The sequence below is a fragment of the Lemur catta genome, chromosome 13 (genome assembly GCF_020740605.2).
Source record: "Lemur catta isolate mLemCat1 chromosome 13, mLemCat1.pri, whole genome shotgun sequence".
Lineage (NCBI taxonomy): Eukaryota > Metazoa > Chordata > Mammalia > Primates > Lemuridae > Lemur > Lemur catta.
Genome location: NC_059140.1, coordinates 72,426,805 through 72,445,677, shown reverse-complemented (window position 1 = coordinate 72,445,677; position 18,873 = coordinate 72,426,805). Strand labels below are relative to the sequence as shown.

At 37.6% G+C, this 18,873-nt stretch overlaps 1 long non-coding RNA gene across 1 annotated transcript in view; it reads left to right on the top strand.

Moving 5' to 3' along the window:
- Positions 1–3,979: 3,979 nt before the first annotated feature.
- Positions 3,980–18,873, top strand: part of LOC123648990 — a 42,416-nt gene continuing 27,522 nt past the window's right edge. The window contains exons 1-2 of the long non-coding RNA XR_006738854.1: positions 3,980–3,997; positions 17,104–17,264. This is a non-coding gene — a long non-coding RNA (uncharacterized LOC123648990). The remainder of the gene's footprint in view (positions 3,998–17,103; positions 17,265–18,873) is intronic.

Sequence of the window (18,873 nt, the reverse complement as noted above, 5' to 3'; positions counted from 1 at the left end):
TAGTAAAAATAAGAAATGCTGAACCTGTTTAGGGTCCAAAGCAGCCATATAGAAAATTCCAGGGTTCACTGTGAAATAGCAGGTGCTTAAAGAGGAACAAGGCTAGGAGTATATGGCACTGCTCCGGAACCTCCGCCAACACACCAAGCTCCTACATTTTGGTGACTATGCATTTGATCTTTCACAACCAACAGGCTTCCCCTCCCACCTCAACCCTGGGAACAAACTAACCTGAATCTGGAAGCTCCTTTCGTGGTAATAAGCAGGGGGGCACTTAGCAAGGCCTGTTTGTTCAAACTCATTTTGGTCTCTCTGTGTGACATTCTTTCCCTCCAGGTATAGGGTAGGACACCAGTCATACGAGGGTCTTCAGGGGTGGAGGGCAGGAGAAGGTCAGGGAGTGACCTTCCTAGGTTTTACGGCTCACTTCAGAGGAGGAAGGGACAGGGGATTTCAGTTTCTGTGGCCCCCTGCAGGGGAGCAGGAGTGAGAGAAGGTCAGTGAGAGCTTCTTGCTTCTGAGGTTTTCTCAATTTCTTTCAGCTTTAAGCAGTCACTATGCCAAAGTGCTATATTTTAGGGTATATTTTCTGCACTCCATCGTCTGTCATGGGGGCCTTTCCTCCTTGTTTATCTCCCTCAGAGGACAAATGGGTTAGTCAGTGGAGATGATGTGAACTGTCCTTATGGAGCTGCCAGCAGGAGGAAGTGGGGTGGAAGCTGGAAACCCCCCAGGCGGATTAGAGGCAGGAAGTGGGTGGGATCTGAGCAGCTGGGTAGAACAGGAAGTCCCTCGGGTGGGGGAGATGCTGCAACCTCCAGTTGGAAAGATACACTACAAACAAAATAAATTATTTCCAGATTTTGCTACTTGTAAATTGTTTTAAAAAATGAGTACAAAGTATTACGTTTCCACAAAACTCCAGTTTTCTTTAAAGAACAAATGCCTCCTGCATTCCAAATACTGATTCTTGCTTCCAAGAGGATGCTTGAAACAGAAATCTTTTCACTGGCCTGTGTGTGCACAGCCACTGCCCCTGTGGGCACGACTGCTGAGTTGAAAACCCTTAATTTTTTTTTTTTTAATTTGGACTCTGTATATTTACTGAATTACAAAAGGGTACATTCAGAACTTTTGTATCCTTTCCAAGTGGGTGTCTCAGGAGTCAGCAGCTGCACAAACACACACACAGTTCAGTTAACTGACATTGGGGATTAATGATATGTGCTACACGTGCATTTTTAATCTTGTGCAAAAAAGGCATCAGTGCAAGTATAAAGGATTGTGATGAGCCACACACCTACAGGGAACATGGTGACCCAACTTGACAAAAACGAGGCACATTTTCTCTGCTGCATAAGCACAGGCCAGCGGCCTCCAGGCGAGGGAGGGGAGCGTTGGAAGATGTGGATGGGAGAGAGCCTACTGCTATCCTATCATGTAAAGGACAGTGATAACCAAACATTAGGAAGGAAATTTACTGCCCCATTGTTCCTTTATGCAGAAATGAACAATTTGCTACAAATTTAACCAGCCTCACTGCCAGCCTGCTCAGCTGTGCCAACTAATGAGAAGAAGTAACAGAAGCCCAACGCATTCCTATAAATAAATGTGGTCCAGTGGTTGACCTAGGCAAACTCACTCACCACGAATTTTGCACTCATCCTCTTTCAAACAGCTTCTCCTTTGAGTTTTACTTCCTTCTATGCACGTTTGCTCGTCCCTTAGTTCCAGTTTAATACTGAGTACATGTGGTATTTGTTTTTGCATTCTTTGGATACTTAGGATAATGGGTTCTAGTTCCATCCAAATTGTTGCCAAACTCAATGGAAATCAAACAGGGAGTAGGGAGGAGGAGGGGACAGGTGAAAACCTACCCAACAGATACAATAAACACTATCTGTGTGACAGGCACACTTATAACCATGACTCAAGCATTATAAAAGCGATCTATGTAACCCAAAATATTTGTACCCCCTTAATACTTTAGGAAAAAAACCAGCTTCTCCTAAAACTCCCGCTAGTTCATCCTTTGGAGCCTTAATGCTTTTCACTGTCTTCTCTTGACTTAAGCTTCTTGGGGGCAGCAATCACGTTATATCCAGCCATGTAGCACAGGGTTGTCACACAGTGGGTGCTCATTCTGAGAAACAAGTACTTACTAAATATTCCGTTTGATAAGAGGACCTATAATATAAGGATGTCCTCCACTGAGTTCCTGCTATTGAATTGCCAAAGATTAAACAAAATGATAATAACCAGCATTGGCAGTATTGAAAGAAATGATAGACCTATTTAAGGGTCAAAGTAGCAATATAGAAAATATAGAGTTCATAGTAAAATAGAAAATGGTTAGAGAGAAGCAGTGATATGTGGACCACACTGCTAGGATTTTACTTTACTATTGCCTTTTCATAAAGCAACTTGGAAATAATATCAAAAGGTTTTAAATTAACATATTTTATTGGTGGGATTTTACTTCAGTATTGCCTTTCCATAAAGCAGTTTAGAAATAATATCAAAAGGTTTAAAAAAGAAGTTCAATGCAGCATTGCTTATCCTATTAGAATACTGAAAGTAAACTAAATGTCCAGCATTAGAGGATTTGTAAAATAAAAGCATACATCTTTGCAAAGGAATATTATACTGATATTAAAAATGATTTAAAGGCAGAATATTTCTATATGTGGAGAGAAATAAGAAAATCATTTTATAAAATATATACTATGGTGCACATTTCCTTTTTAGAGAAAAAAATGTAGGGCCTGGGGACTGTATACAATGGTACTTATTTGTGGGTGATAGGATTATGAATTATTTTTATTTTTCTCTTTTTGTTTATCATTATCTTATGATTATTCTGACTCTGAAGGGTTTCAGGACACATTACCCTGTTTTAATGTACATTCAGCCCTCTGCATCCATGAGTTTCACATCCAAGGAGTCAACCAACCTTGGATCAAAAAATACTCAGAAAATAAAAAAATATACAACAATAAAATATAATACATATAAAAAACTTATACAGTATAACAACTATTTACACAGCTTTTACATTGTATTAGGTACTATAAGTAACCTGGAGATGATTTAAAGTATCCAGGAGGTTAATTGCAAATATTATACCATTTTATGTATGTGACTTGAGCATCTGAGAATTTTGGTATCTGCAGGGGTCCTGGAACCAATCCCTGGGGATCCTGAGAGAGAACTGTATTGATTATTTTGAGCTGAAAGCACTTGAAAAACAGCAAAAGCGAGAGAAGCTTTCTCTGAACTCCCTTAGCTGCCTAAAGACAGATCCTTCAAAATGAACTCCCTTGTCATCAAAGATTGACGAGAAAAGCTTGACACTTATTAAAAGAGAGGACATGAGAAGTTGACACCACATCCAAACCACCACAATCATATGTCCCATCTATTCTTCTAAGAGTCCACTCGTCTTTCCAACTAATAATTCATCCTCCTCACATGGCCCACCTCCCACTCTCCTTCCCCTACTAAGATGGACTATAGACTCTCAAACCTCACCACTTTTTTTGGGTATTCACCATTTTTCCTGTGCTATTCCCATGCACATAAAATTAAAAATTAATAAATTGGCATACATTTTCTTTGTTAACCTGCCTGTTGTCAGTTTCTTTCACAGACTCAGCTATGAAGCCTAGGAAGGTAGAGGGAAAGTCTTTCCTCTCCTACTGAATTACTTGTGCAATAAGGAAAAATAGGTTTCTGTTTGTTTGCTTGATAGTGTGTTTTAAAAGGAGCCAGAGGAATAATATGTTGCTAGTAGACTTCCAGACGCTAGCATTGATCCAGACAAACATTGAAGTCTCTGAAGCAGTCCAAGTAGGTGGAACCTTCTCCCGTTACTCCAGCGGCCCTGTTCTGATTCTCTGAGATATGCTACCGTGCAGAACAAGCTGATCTAGCTTTACAGAACTCTAAGCATCAGAAGGCAAATGGTTTGGGAAAACTGGGAACTTGCTGTTGAAAGGTATGAACTTAAAGAAAAGTTGATTTGACTGAGGTTTACTTTTATGGTCTTTTATGTAGCAGTATCATTCAATTATGCACTTTCTTTCACTAGTTGGGAGATTGTTTCATCCAAGGATTTCTAAGTTTCTGAATAGCTTTAATGGTTAAGATTCTCAAATCAAAGAAAAGTTTACTTTTTGGTACCTTAGCTACTTTGTGCTTCAGTAACAAAGCCAAGGTCAAGGGAGATGATACACACACATACACACACGCACACACACACTCACACATACACAGAATATAGTTGGAGTTTAGTATATCACGGAACTGTAAGTAATATATATTATATATATAAACAGATATATATATATGTGTGTGTACATATAATATATATACATATATATGTATATATATAGAGAGAGAACAGAAAGTCAATGCTTTCTCTTAATAAGCATCTTGTATGGACACATAAATCTAATCTTTGGTGGGTTATAAATTTTTTTCTTTTTTTTTTAGCTAAAGCTGCATTGTAAGTTCACACACATATAGAGTATCCTTTTGCTTATCACTGAGAATAAGATTAAATGGTTCATAACAGACATGAAAGAAATACTTGTGGTTGACCAAGCATGTGTTTCTGGTTGGATCATAAGGAAGTCAGTGATGTGTCAATAAAATGAGATTTTGAAATAGGTTATAAATATTTTAGATGAGGCCAAATGAGTTTGAAATCTTTGCAAATAGCACTTTTACGCTGATCCCCTTTCTCACTCGAGAATGTTCTATGTTGAGAACTAACATTTTTAGTCATATTACCAGAGCAGCCCACATTTTAGGCTTTTTGCCCAGTATCTTTATTAGAAGCAACTATGCCTCACACGTCAGTGTTTTGTTGTTTTTTTGTTTGTGTGTTTGAGTTTTCCTAATGCCCTAAGTTGTTTCCAGGTAATCAATTAGGTACTCAAGCAAGTGCAGTATGAACAGCATCATCTAACCTAACTGAAGAAGACATTAGCTCAAACAGGGGCAGGACGTTGGTCTGGGTCCAAGGCACTGGAATCCAGTCCTGACTTGACCAGGGCCGCCTGGCTGTGTGGTCCTGGCCAAGGCCCATAGTTTTTCTGAGTCTCCATTTCTTTATCTATAAAATAAGAAGGTTGTCACTAGATGATCTCTAAGGCTCCTGTTAGCTTTAAAAGCCTTTGAAGTGAATGGAAACTGTCATTTGGAATAATTTAATATCATTTTTCAAAGATTCTGGGTATAGATCAAGGCCTGAAGTGACAGCAGTCTTCCAGTGGGAGAAAAGTCACTCAGTGTGCAGTGCACTGGCTAGGCCATTCTGCATCCGGATGGGAGGCAAACAGACAGGGCTCTTGCAGCTCCCCTTCACCTTCCTCAGCAGAACATGTGCTTAAATGTGACAGGCAAAGGCAGAAACTCATAAAATAAAATGCACTGGCTTTGAAATGAACACTTTCCACAAATCACAATTTATCAAACCACATAAATGAAGTGGTAGATTTTCTCTCAGCAGTTCTTTTCCACTCTTTCTTTCAGTGACTTGTAAATTCACAAAGCTTGTGCTGCTTCCACAAGGCCTGAGACATTTTCCTCCAATAACTCAGCCCCTGTGATGTATCTCTTAGGTGCAGATTTTGCAGAAATTACTTAATAAATCAATGTTTGACATACATTTTTATTCCTCCAGGTTGTACATTAAACATATTCCTCAACCCTTGGGTTTATTTCTCTTAAAGACATTGATCTTAGAAATGGGATCACTTTGAATTCAACCAGGCATCATTTTGCCTTTTATAGGTAACAATGTCATGAAACATATGCTTGTTGTATTTGGGCATTTTTAAACATGTGGCAGGACAATGCCACTTTCCTTAAAACGTACTGTCACAATCCTTTGTTCTTTTCACCACAGTCTCCAGATAAGGTCTGCATCTGTCTTCACTATATGTGCTTTAGAAGATGCCAAACTCAGTATTAGATAATTAGCACCCGTGGCTTTCCAAATCTGCCAAGTTGAACAAAGGATAAAGTATTGTCTTTATACTCTTTGAGGATTCCATCAGAAGTACTGCCCCACCTCCGTTCCTTCTGCAAAGCCCTGGACAGAAACTAAGATATTGAAAAATAATGTTTTATACCTGCAGAACACAATCTTCAAATGTTTCAATGAAAATATTATAGAATGAATCTTCATGTCAGTTTAAAGAGGGGAAGAAAGTATTAGGGTAATTATTTTATAGCCATCAACGTTGAAGAGAGGTTATAGCAGTTTTCTAGAATTTCACTGCAAGTTTAAAGGTCATCAGATAAAAAACCAAGTCCTGTTGGTTGTAGTGAATATTGTTATTCTTTTATCTTCTTTTTCCATGTGGTCTGTCTATCCAACAACACTTCCATCCAATATGTATTGAATACCTTCTAGCATAGGACACTGTAGTACTCAATTATTCATTGAGTACATGCTGTATCCAGGCACTTTTATAAACACTTTGCAAGTATTAACTGATTGAAATATCTTCACTGCAATCCTTTGAGGTAGGTACTGTTATTATTCTCATTTTAGGGATGAAGAAACTGAAACACACAGAGGTTGAGAAACTTTGAATGAATTGCTCAAGATCATCTTGCTGATAAATGATAGAGCCAGGATTTAACCCCAGGTAGTATGAGGCCAGAATCCATGCTCTTAGCCACTCACCATGGACCCTCTCAAGTAGAGTAAGTGTTCTGGGAGTGTGCAGTGAAGTGGATTGTACCTAGACATCTAAAACTCAAAACCAGATGTGAGTGATGTCAAAGGAAAGATGAAATCCAAGTTCAATGGATGTACAAAGAAGGGAAGGATGAAGGAGTGATGGTTATGGGATGATTAATGATTGTTTTATTATGGAAAATTGGTCTTTCCTGATTCTCAAAATAAACTCTTGAGTATGAACTAAATTTGTACTTTTGTGATATTTACATGTAGACACAATGAATATTATCAATATGCCAGTTAAATGGTTATCTATTCTGTCTGAAGAAACACTTTGAAAGAGTATTTTTCACAACTCCCTGAGCTTGTTAATAATAACTCATCTTGCTTCACTGCTAATTGGATTTTTTCTCCAATTGACCTAATCTTTCCATGAGTAAAATGACTATATCTACATTTTGATTTATGACTAAAAATTGTACAAGGGCTGTAGCTCCTCCTGAATCTGTTAAATCTTCCCTAGTAAAAGCAATACTAAATAACTTGTGTGCATACCTGTCAGAATTAATTGGATTGTTGGTAAAAGATTATGAAATGTCATTCACTGCCTTTTAAAATACTCATAATTTCAAGTTTACATTTTGATGAGTCTTGTCTCCTCCTTGAGTGGTTTTTTTCCCAGAGTTAATTCTCATTTCTCTGAATTCCTATGACTCTCTCAGCAAGTGCTTCTACCATTAATTATATCTTATATGTTCTCTAACTTTACATTTGGGAGTATTATGTCTTTATAATTAGCTTGTCATCATCTTGAGTGTCATTGTTTCAAGAAGTATAAGTACCTTCTATTTCCTAGTGTAGTAAATTTCTGCCCAAATTGGGCATATAGGAGTATGAATGATTAAATTCCATGGATCTGACTCAACCATGCTGGCTAATGATCTGCTGATGTTCTTAGATGTAATTAAATCTGGTGCTCAGCCCCCTGGGCTGGGAAACAGGAGACTTGGATTCTATTTCCCATTATTTGAGACTTTGGATATGGCTCACTCAAGGTCTCATTTTCTTCACATATAACTTAGGGGAAGAGTCTTTGTCTAGACCAACCAGTGCTTCTCAGCCTTGACTGCACATGGGAATCACAATGACGTGGGCTCCCACGTCCAGAGATTCTGACTTCATGTGTCTGGGCTCCAGAGTTTTAAACAGCTCCTCAGGGGATTCTGTGAGAAGCTGAGGTGCAGAAGAACTCATCTAGAGAATGTCAGAAACATTAATAAGATGCTATTAGCCCGGTATAATGCTCACCACCTGCCCCCCACAACCATTCACCTCCAAATTCTGATGATTTGCCCCATGAATCTTTCTTAAATCCACCTCCTGCACTGTATTCCTTGTGGCATCATCCAGCATTTACAAAAAATTCTGCCTTATCTTCTCATTTTCCGATCATCTATCCTCCTGCCACAAATATAGGCTTTCTAAAACAGATATATAATTGTGTCCCTTTCATGCTTAAAACTCTTGGCTGTGGAGTTGAGCGCTAGCTCCTTAGACTGTCATACTTGGCCCTACGTAAGCTGCACCCTGTCTGTGTCTCTAACCACGCAGTGCCACACCCCCCCCCATTTGTCTCCATCCATGATATTCCATGTCTCAGTGCTTGTGCACATGCTGTTCTACGTGCCCAGGATGGTTCTCTCCTCCACCTTCCCCATAATTTGTTCATTAGTCACCTACTACTCACCACTGAAGCCTCAGCTAAGATGCTGCTTCTGTCAGGGAGACTTCCAGAACAACTTTGAGTAGACTTGATCCTCATTCCTCTATGCTAAATGGATATTTCATATATACACACACACATATGCCCATACACACACATATATATGTGTGTCTGTATATATATATGTATGTGTGTATGGGTATATATATACATACACACATACATATATATATATCTCATTACTCTTCTCATGCTATTTTATCATTATTTATTTGTACACCCAATGTTTAAGAGTAGGAATTGTGTCTAATTCATATTTTCTTATCACACAGCATGGAAGCTTACACAGAGTAGGAGCTCAACAAAGTTGGTTAAATTAAATTGAATTAATGTTAATAAAGAGTTTGACTTCTTTAATAATAAGCACACAACAAAAGACTTGACTTAAGAAAAAAGAGAGTCCATGCAATGGGTGGACTCCTCAAACCAAATTTTTGTAAGAAAAGTTTAAGCACATCTGATAAGCATACTGTCAAGGAATTTGTAAAGTTAATTGACTCCATATTTTGCTTTTGAATAAATCTACATTATATGTATTTTTGATCAAATTTTATCAAAGTTATTAACTGAACAAATATTTATTGGGTTTGTTGCATGTTTAAGACACTGCTGCCATCCACACACAGACAAGTCAACAAGCAATTACAACTGTAGAGTGACCAAATGCCATGGTAGACGTGAGCACACACTCATGTCCAGGGCCAATTAACCCTCACTTGGGGATCAGAGAAAATTCTGTGATTTTAAAAATATTTAAGAATGCATAATTATTTGACAGAATTCATTTCAATTTCTTATTCCACCTTGATGCACATGAGCCTTGGCATCCACATACCCAGCATACCCCCATGAGTAGACCTAGATCTTGAAAAAGCCAAAAACAATTTTATGGGGATTGTGAAACACCACAACCACCTAAATATTACACCATAACTATAAACAACACACTAACAAATCAACCACTTGAACCTTGGCAAAGTAGGCTATGGATTAAGACAATTGCCAATAAGTGGCTGAAATTTCACTCTTTTAGAAAAGGATGACATTTTCAGGAAAGGGCGTCCCACTTAAGGAAGCACTGTCAAATGCAGATTAATTGAAGTGATTTTATTATAGGGAAAATACTGCATACACACAAGTTTTTTTTTAAGTAAATAATTCACAAACCTTGATACTTTAGCCGTTAGTAGTAACAAATTCCTTGTGACATACTATAGAAAAAATTGCAAGACCCAAGTGACACAAGAATATCACATTATTTTGGGAAGGATGGGAGACCTACTTCCTTAGTGTATTTATGATACATTTAAGTATTGTACAAATTTAGATTATACAGCATATAGGTTCTTAGGAATACATCCATGCATATTGTAACCAAGAGAAAGCCTGGACCTTTAGGGAATTGGCAAGAACTCAAATTTAACTTGTATCACCAGTATAGGGTGAATAGTTATAATTTTTCTTTTTTGATGTCAATTCTATAATATCTTCTCCCCTCAGTTATTTTTGTCAATCTGACTTTCTGAAACAGAAATCTGTTTACAATTACATTTGTGAGACCCTTAATTTCAGTCCTCTTTTATCAACATTGACTCTTAACATATTTCCTTTTATTTCCCTAAGACAGCACCAGTGATTGATGCACCAAGATGTGGTGATAATGAAATATATACATAAAACATAAATGAAAATAACTACATTACTCAGAACATGCCAGAGAAGAATGACCTAAAGTCATTATTTTGACATGATTTCACTTAATCTGTAAAGCACATCAGTCATATAATTAGTACCATTAATCTCAAAGTGCAGATCGTACAGATATGTAGCTTAGCAAACACTTTTTACAAGGAGGTTTTAAATCCTAGCTGTATCTAAAAAAGCCATCATATCATAAAGTTTTTAAAGAATCTAGTTACAAAAACAAGAAATAAAATGCATACTATTGAGATGTCACAATAATCTTAGAACTCATATGTAAGATGTGAGATTCATAGAATGCTAGACCTCAGTGAACAGATTCTGATTTATTGAACTCTCATTTCTGTGTATGTTCTAGAGGAGAATGCATTGAAAAAGAACATGAGTGATTACATGGATCTAATCTTTTAGAAACCAACATATAATGGGGCTTGGTGAAGTATAAGGTCCTGTGTTGATTACTGAGCAATAGATATTTCTTTTATAAAATTCCTAAGCCTATATAGATCGTGTTTGTTGGAGCCTATTTGGAACTGTTTTGGACATTACTTACTAGTTATGGCTGCCAGAGTGTTTAAAGCTAATTTCCAACCAAGATTATGACAACTAGACTATCATTGTACTCCTTAAATTGAACAAAATCTATGAAACTATTGCTGTCAGATGTTTAATTGCCCCCTTAATTTTATCTGACTCCATTATAAGTATTTCATGAGGTGTACGGAAGTAGAGTTTTTTAAATTCCATAACCCACTATAGCTCTCAAAAATACACTATAATACACCATTGTATGTTAAAAAGAATATATGTGTATATATGTATATATTTTCCATGTCCCTCTTGACCCACTTATGAGAGCAGATTAAATTAATTCTTTTAACCAAAAATATTCTGAAAATAAAACGTTATTTTATTTTTATAGAGTAAGAGGTCAATTTCCTTTTTTTTACAATAACAAATGCAACATACTACTTATGGAAATAGAGTGTAATCTCCTTGAGAAAAGGACCATTTCTTTGATTTCTCCACTCCATATTATCATGCTAAAAATACCTGGTGAATTTGGGGCAATATAGATAAGAATAGCAGAGGCCTAATGTTATTGTTTCGAATCGAAAGAATGAGGCTACAACTGAAATTCTGTCATACACAATCTTGAAGCAAATAGATATTTTGTTGAGGGTTATTTTTTGAATTTCTTTGTTGCTTTTTATAGTTTTTGTTCATTTTCCCATTTCCCTCTACCAATGCAGCAAAACCTGACTTCTGCATATGTTGAGTGCTGACCTGAAAGCAGTTTGTTCTGCATTAAGCATTATCTTAGTATCAGACCTATAAAATGGTATTTAATTAAATTTCAGAGGGAAAATAGACTTGTCAGTGAATATATTTCCCTGTCTTACCAAGCTTATCTTTTTGTTTAATTTGAAAACTCTAAAAATCAAGCTATTTGACTTTGCATTTTCTGAGGTTGTTTCATATAATTACATAGAAATACACATCTTGCTCTTTTTCCTAAACCAGATAAGAAGTTTCATTTCAATTCAAATTCATGTGTAAGATGACTTTTCAGGACCATGATTATGTATAAGAAGTAGAGATGTAGTAGGAAGTGGCAAAATCATTTTATCCTTCTTCTAAAGCTTCTATATCAACCGATTCATACCACAAATATAAAATTGAATTGTGGCCATTTAAATTCAATTCAGAGTTTACTTTTGGAGGAGAATTAAGTCTTCGTCTTGGACATAAACCCTAAATGTAGCCTGGTTTAGAGAGAAAGAGGAGTGAGGTATTACTTTCCCTCTTCTGACAAAATGAATTTTGTCCCTCTTCTGGCACCGTAGTTCCAGCTTTTCTCCCAAGGAGGACCCTTGATCTCTCTGCAAGATAGTGGTTTTTTTAACTAGTGTGCATATGGACAGTGAATGGGTTCTAAGGTCTTTTACCACAGCTCACATCCATTTCTGTTCAGTGATTGATGTAGCTCTGGGGAACACTTATTACCAGCAATGAATGATCTGGCTTTCCTCATTTACTCGGCACCTGCATGGTGCTGGGCCTGTGCTGAGTGTGGACATGCAAGTTTAGGCAAAAGCCTTTGTTAGACCGAGCCCTGCTCTCATAGCGCTTACTGCGGTCAAGTGGGAAAAAGAGACATAAATCAAATGATCAGTCACATAAAAGTAATGTAATGTGATAAGTGCTATGAAAGTGAGAGCCTGGTTCAATGAGAACAATGCTGAAAAATCTGACTTCATTAAGGTCGGCTGAGGCTTCTTGAAGACGTTGAGGATGGGACCCAGATTTGGAGACCAGGGTCCAGACTGAAAGGTCAAGCAGAAAGTAGAAATAGAAACCTAGGCAACTGAGGCCTGACTTCCGTCTTAATCTCTACTCTCAGACGTTTTACTGGCATTACCTGGGTAATTGAAGCAGATGATTCTGAAGAGTCCTCATTAAACTGGGAAATTTTCTCAATATCTAAAGCCTGAGAAATACTTTACCCAAAGTTGCTTGCCTGCAAAAAGCAGCAGAACTGTGAAAACATTACAGGTGATACTCAGGCACAGGATGCAAAGGTCACCCTTTATCACCTTTCTGTGTTTGCTCTTTAGATGAGGTCCAACCTGCTCAGTTTGTTTTAGGGCGATTTCTGTTCTAGTCCAGGAACACACGAATGCCACTGGGAGCCGGTGGTCACAGCAGGACCAAGTGCACTGCTGCTTCGCCGAGATAATTCCTCGTCCCCTTGGCCCCCAGCCACACGTGATCTGCTGCTTAATTGCCATGGCTCTTCCTTGGCTGTCTTAACTGCCCTCCACCCCAAACTGATCTGACCATACTATGGGTTTGCACAGTAATGCCCTAGCTAATTCATGTGCTGTGCTGTTTTATTGATTTTTTGTTATTATTCACGTTGATTTTGCTTAAGGAAACACTGTGTCCACGGTTGAGTCAACATGAACAGTTAGGAGAGAAGCAAACGGCTTGTTAGAACCTGAGTACGCACAGGGCTGCTGCTTCTCCCGTGTTTTCCCTGCCTTTGTTACCAGCTCCCTGAGCCCGTGGCAGGCGGCGGAGGCCAGCAGTGCCGGATCTTTTCAAAGCGCACCTTCACAGGACTGAGCTGAGCCTGCCTCACCAAGGCAGAAACAATGAAAGGTCGTAGAACTAACTAGCTTCTGAAACAGAGGGAGGAGGCGTAGATGTGTCGCTAGATGGCAGTGTTTCTGAAGTTCGTTTGGAAGACACCATATTTGCATTTACAACTGCTGTTTTGTTGAAAAGTCAGGCCAATAAATTATGGCTACTATTTATTGGGGGTTTATAATGTACCAAGCAATGTGGTGTTTTATCTCCTCTAATGTTCACATCAATATGGTAAGTCAGTCAAAATAATCATTCTCTTTTTTACAGATGAGAGAATGGAGGATTAAAATAGTTAAACAATATCAGTTAGGAACAGGAAACTAGCTAAGCATTTTTTGGAGTATTATATTGTTTAGTCCCAATTGGCCTATACTGTAGGAATTAGTAAAGTCTTCATTTTAAAGATGAGGAAACTGAGGCAGAAAGAGGTTAGGTTACTTGCTCAGGGTCACACAGCTAGTAAGCTATGGAACTGTGATCTGAACCAAGTCAGTCTAACTCCAGAGCCTATCTTCTTAAACACTCCTTCCTCCGTTTTGCTAGAAAGGAAAAAGGTTAAATATATAATTGTTTTTTTCTGCTCTTCAGTGGCGTTAGTAAGTCTTTGAGTGTAAACTTAATCTCTCAATACAAATTATTTTTAGTGATAGTAGTGGAAGAATAAAAAGTTATCAAGAGGAGAATGCTATTGTCCTAAAAATTGACCAATAATATTCCTTGCAGATTCAAGACAATTTCTCAAGAATTTGGTTTTTTATTATTTTTTTTACAGAGACCAACAGAATAGGCTACCATTTATTTTGTTTAACTTGTATTTTATGAAAAGTGGTCAGAGTTTAATTGTCAAAAATCCACTATTACTATTTTTTATATTGTATTATTATATAACATATAATATTAATATATACTAATATTATATTATTATAATTTATATTATATTATTATTATTCCTCTTACAGCCTCTTTCTGTCTGTGACAGTTTCCAGCTTCTCAAAATGTCAAAGTTTGATCTCTAATTTCTTCATATGAGTCTCAACCAGGAGGGTTCCCAGGGATTCGGTTTTTCTCTCTTCCACGGCAGCCAGGTGCTCCTTTATGGAGTATTAACACTTCAGGGAGTTATTTTATTTGGGAAACAAAGAACTCCAAACCTTGGAAACTTGGGAATTATAAGAATATTGCCATTATTTGAAAGGTGAAAAGAAATTGGACTATAAGCTATGATTGGAAATTTTTATGAGCATCAATTTGCTGATGGGCTAATAAGCATTTACGTTTGCTGATCTTGTAGTTAGCTGCCTAATTACTCAATTTGTGCATGCAAATGGAATCGTTTGCTTGTAAATGGATGCAGGTGCAAATGTGCCTGATGGAACTTGGTCATGATCCTTCATTTCTCTATACAGTGCTTGAAAAATCAGCCTGGGTTTTCAAAACAAAAAATTTGTTCCTGAGACAAAAAGTGAAGTCCATATGGGCAAGATCATGTTTGTACTGTGATTGCTCTCCCTAGATTTCTGGTGTTGGATCTTCCAAGCCATTGCCTTATGATGATGTTCATAGCTAATTTACAATAGTTTTACAAAACTAGTGTGTTACATTTAGGTTTAACAAATTCTCAAGAATATTTTGGGTCTTAGAGACTCAAAATCAAAATCATAAGAATATGATCAAATACAGTGAGGAATCCAATTCAGTGATGCAAGTATTTGCACATTCTAGATTTCAGAGATTTTTGCTGCATTACTCAGCCATCATATGTTGTAGTGTGATATATTGTTAAGCTAGAGATATTACGAATCTCTCAGTGGCCACCATGTTAGAAAAACTTAAAGGGGAATATAAAGTGTATACTGTAGAATTTGGTATATATAATATCTAATTGTTGTGGTGCTTTGAAGCTTACAATATACTTTTCCACATATGTTATCTTGATCTTACAATTGTCACATGAGCTTAACCCCCATTTTAGAGCTGAGGAAACTGAGGCTTAGCAAAATAAAATTAACAGCTGTGATTTTACAAGTACTAAATTCCATAGTAGGATACTCTGTTTTAAATTTCTGGCTATTTCAATGACACTACATTGCTTTGATTCTATTGTTTGCACTTGGTTTGGCATGCTAATTTCTGTGACCTTCCCTTCCCCAATAACACTACATGATTCTTAATCTCAAAGAGCATAGTTTCCTTTGGCATTCTGCACAGTACTTGGAACAATTCTGTGTACAAATAAGACACCCCCAAAATACTTGTTGATTGTTTATGACTAGGGAGGCAGAGATCTAGTGGCTAAGCAATGAAGTATAACTCAGAAATTATTTTTAATGATGTTTGGGGTTGGAGCTTGGTTCTCTCCAGTGACCTCATGCTTCCAGCCTGCAAGGACAGTAGGAGAACATTGTCCCAGAACGTAGTGAGAAAGAGCTAGCGGGGGTGGCTTGAGATATATATACATTTCGGCAATGCAGAATGCACTCCAAAAATGATAAAGGCATTTTCATCTCTGACAGATATCCAGGTATCCTCTAGTTCATAAGACTGACATGCTTTTCAAAATAGAAATTATGGAAGTTAGCACTGTAAAAACTCCAGAGAAATTTCATAGAAAACGGATTCTCATCCACAAACATATGATTCTCATATTGGAACAGAGGCCTGAGGCATTTCCATTTCTCTACTTGGATGAAATCCTTCATTCTTGGGAAATCAGCTCTGATAGTCCCATTAGGATACTTTCACTTCAATATCTAATTTGCTTCTAAGATGCAATACTGAATAAATAGCTCAGGTTGTTTAAGAAACTATTTCTGGAGGGAATAAATATTCTCAGTCCTTGCTAATAAAGCTATTTTCATGGTATTCTGGAGTTTGGGCTCAAGGCTTTACCAAATGCCTCGGCAGAGGGCAGTATGAGGTAGCCGACCTAACAACTCTGGCTTCCTGTTCCCAAGGCAAGCATGCCTCTAAGTCAGGAGAGGCCACAATTCCCATATGCACAGTCAGGAGTTTATGAGAACAGTTGTCTAACCTCTGGGCTGTGTCACTTAATCTTTGAGGGACCTGAGAGAGTTGCCACTGGAGGCAGGTGATGGAGGAAGTTGAGAGTCGAGCCGTCCCTCCCTTCAGGACCCTGTGTCTTTTCATAATTCATCCCAGGGTTCCCAGGGGTGCTGCTTGCTCATGGATATCCAACCTACTTGACATTGGGTTTAGTTGGGAGGATTTATAATGAGATGGTTCATTTATTGACACTAAAGCAATATATGCTAAGAAATTGCCAATAAAAATAATAACTGTAGCAGTGGTTATTGTATTCTGATGTTACACTCCAGACACTGTGGTAACTACATGTTATTTAATCTCCATAGCAACCATTGTACAGGTAGAAAAATGAAAACAAAGGTTTAAGTAACTAGCCAGGATTCACAGGGTAGAAGCAGATATTACACTCAGACCTGCCTGAAGTACTCTATCCCTAGGCCACACCAACCTCCAGTTTGGTAGGCAGTCTTCAAAGATGGAATATAAAAATATATTTAATTGGGAAAAACAATTTTGTCTTTATTATTTGATCGTTTTTCCTATTTGGTAGGCATAGCCCCAAAGGGTAAATATCAGGGAGATTGTCAAAAGGAAGATGGAAAGTCTGGCTCCTTTTTGGAAGATCTGAATAAACAAAGGTCTCAGTCCTGCCATTTTTAAAATGCTCCTTTCTGTTTCACCTCCCACTTCATCAGGACTGATCTCCTGCATCTTCTTCCTTTAGATCCCAGCAACCTCCAGTAGCTTCTGGCCATGGTGCTGCACATGTGGGGGTTGCTTCCTCTGCCCAGACCGTCTGCAGCCAGATTCTTAATCATGAGAAGTACTGATTCTTCGAAGTCCAATTCTGCCATTGGGGCCGTCTCCTCTGAGCTCTCCAAACAGGTAATGACCACCACCACCCCACCTCCCGGGACCTCTTTGTCTCTTGTATGCACTTGTTCTTGCATTTATAACACTGTGTTGTCATTTCTTCCTTATCTATCTCTCATATCTCCCCAACTGTAAAATAAAATGCACAGGCTCTGTGTTAAGTTTTATTCATCTCTGTGTCTCTGTTGCACAATCTGGAAATATGCGTCCTTAATGAATGTGTATGAAACTGACTTGAAAAGTCTTCTGTACGAGGTGGTAAAGTCATGATCTTCGATAGCATTTCAAGACAAATGATGCGAGTATCTTGATAGCAGTGCATTGTGCTTTTTTCATCTTCAGTTGTAAGTGTATTAAGGATGAAAGATGTGTTTGTACTACTGCAAATGTTGCTGGAGTAGTCCAAAAAGGAGAAATGAGATATCCAGCCCACAGCTCACCATTACAGAAGCCTTTGCTTTGGGAATTGCTTCTAAGAAAAAACAAAAATATCAGTGTTTGATTGATTTAAAAATCACCTGTTTTCCTCTGTGTTGTCATTAAGAATTGTGAGTGTGTGGCTTTTTATTTTTTATTTATTTTATTTTACTTTCGCAACAGGCAAAGGATTTAATGTTACAAAATGATACATGATTTGTAGTTGGTTCAGCCGGGTAAGTGTTGTTTTTCCTCAACCACTATGAACTTATTTGTTTAATCAATCATTTTAACACTGTGCTACAAACCAGGAAATAGGTAGTTTTAAAAGAATAATACCTTGACAGCATCTATTCAGAGCCCTCTGATGTTTATAAAACTGTGGCTACCTACTTTGCAGATAGTCTTAAAGAAAGAGTTTATAGAATTTGAAATTCCAGAATTTGATCATTTTATTCAAGACAAGGGCTAGATATTTCTAAATTTGAGGAAATTCTCACTTGTAATTGAAAATTTTTCCCCTGCAATCTTTCTCTATTTGTCCTTATCCTTGCAACCCCTTCTCCTGGGAGAGACAAGAGGAGCCACAGGAAACAAGTTTGAGTTCAAAAATACAGGGAAAACAGACAACATAACCAGCAAGTCTAAGTTGAGTTTGGGCACTTTACCTACCTCAGTGGCATTGAGCAAGCACTGTCACCTCTTGTAGTCTGTATCTACAGTTGTAATTTGGGGATACAATGTGTCCTGATTATATTTCAAAGAAAAAAAGAGTTTCCAAAGAATGTGACCTTGAGGTCCTAGGCAGGTGGCAAATTTAGTTTTTAACACTTCAAATCTGAGACCTTTACTTTCAGGCTGTTTGGAATGAACCTGGGGAGAGTTTGTCTCTTGCTGAGTTTAAGTAGAAATGTGTGTAATGTATGTAGAAACTCATTTGCAACTCACACATATTTAAAAAAGCATGGAACTAAACCACATGGCAGAATGATTATGGAAAAATTCTTAAAAACTATCTTCAAGTTAACTGGCTTCTTTTTTGTTATTCAATATTTTCAGATTAGCAAGGACTTGATTACTGCTATTACTTGACATCTCCAAATCAAAGGCTGCCAAAGGCCACAGACTTAAGTCATATGGTATCTTAATGTGTAGTGATCAAGTTTGAATTGCCCAGTAAGGACCTACGACTTGGGACTACAGC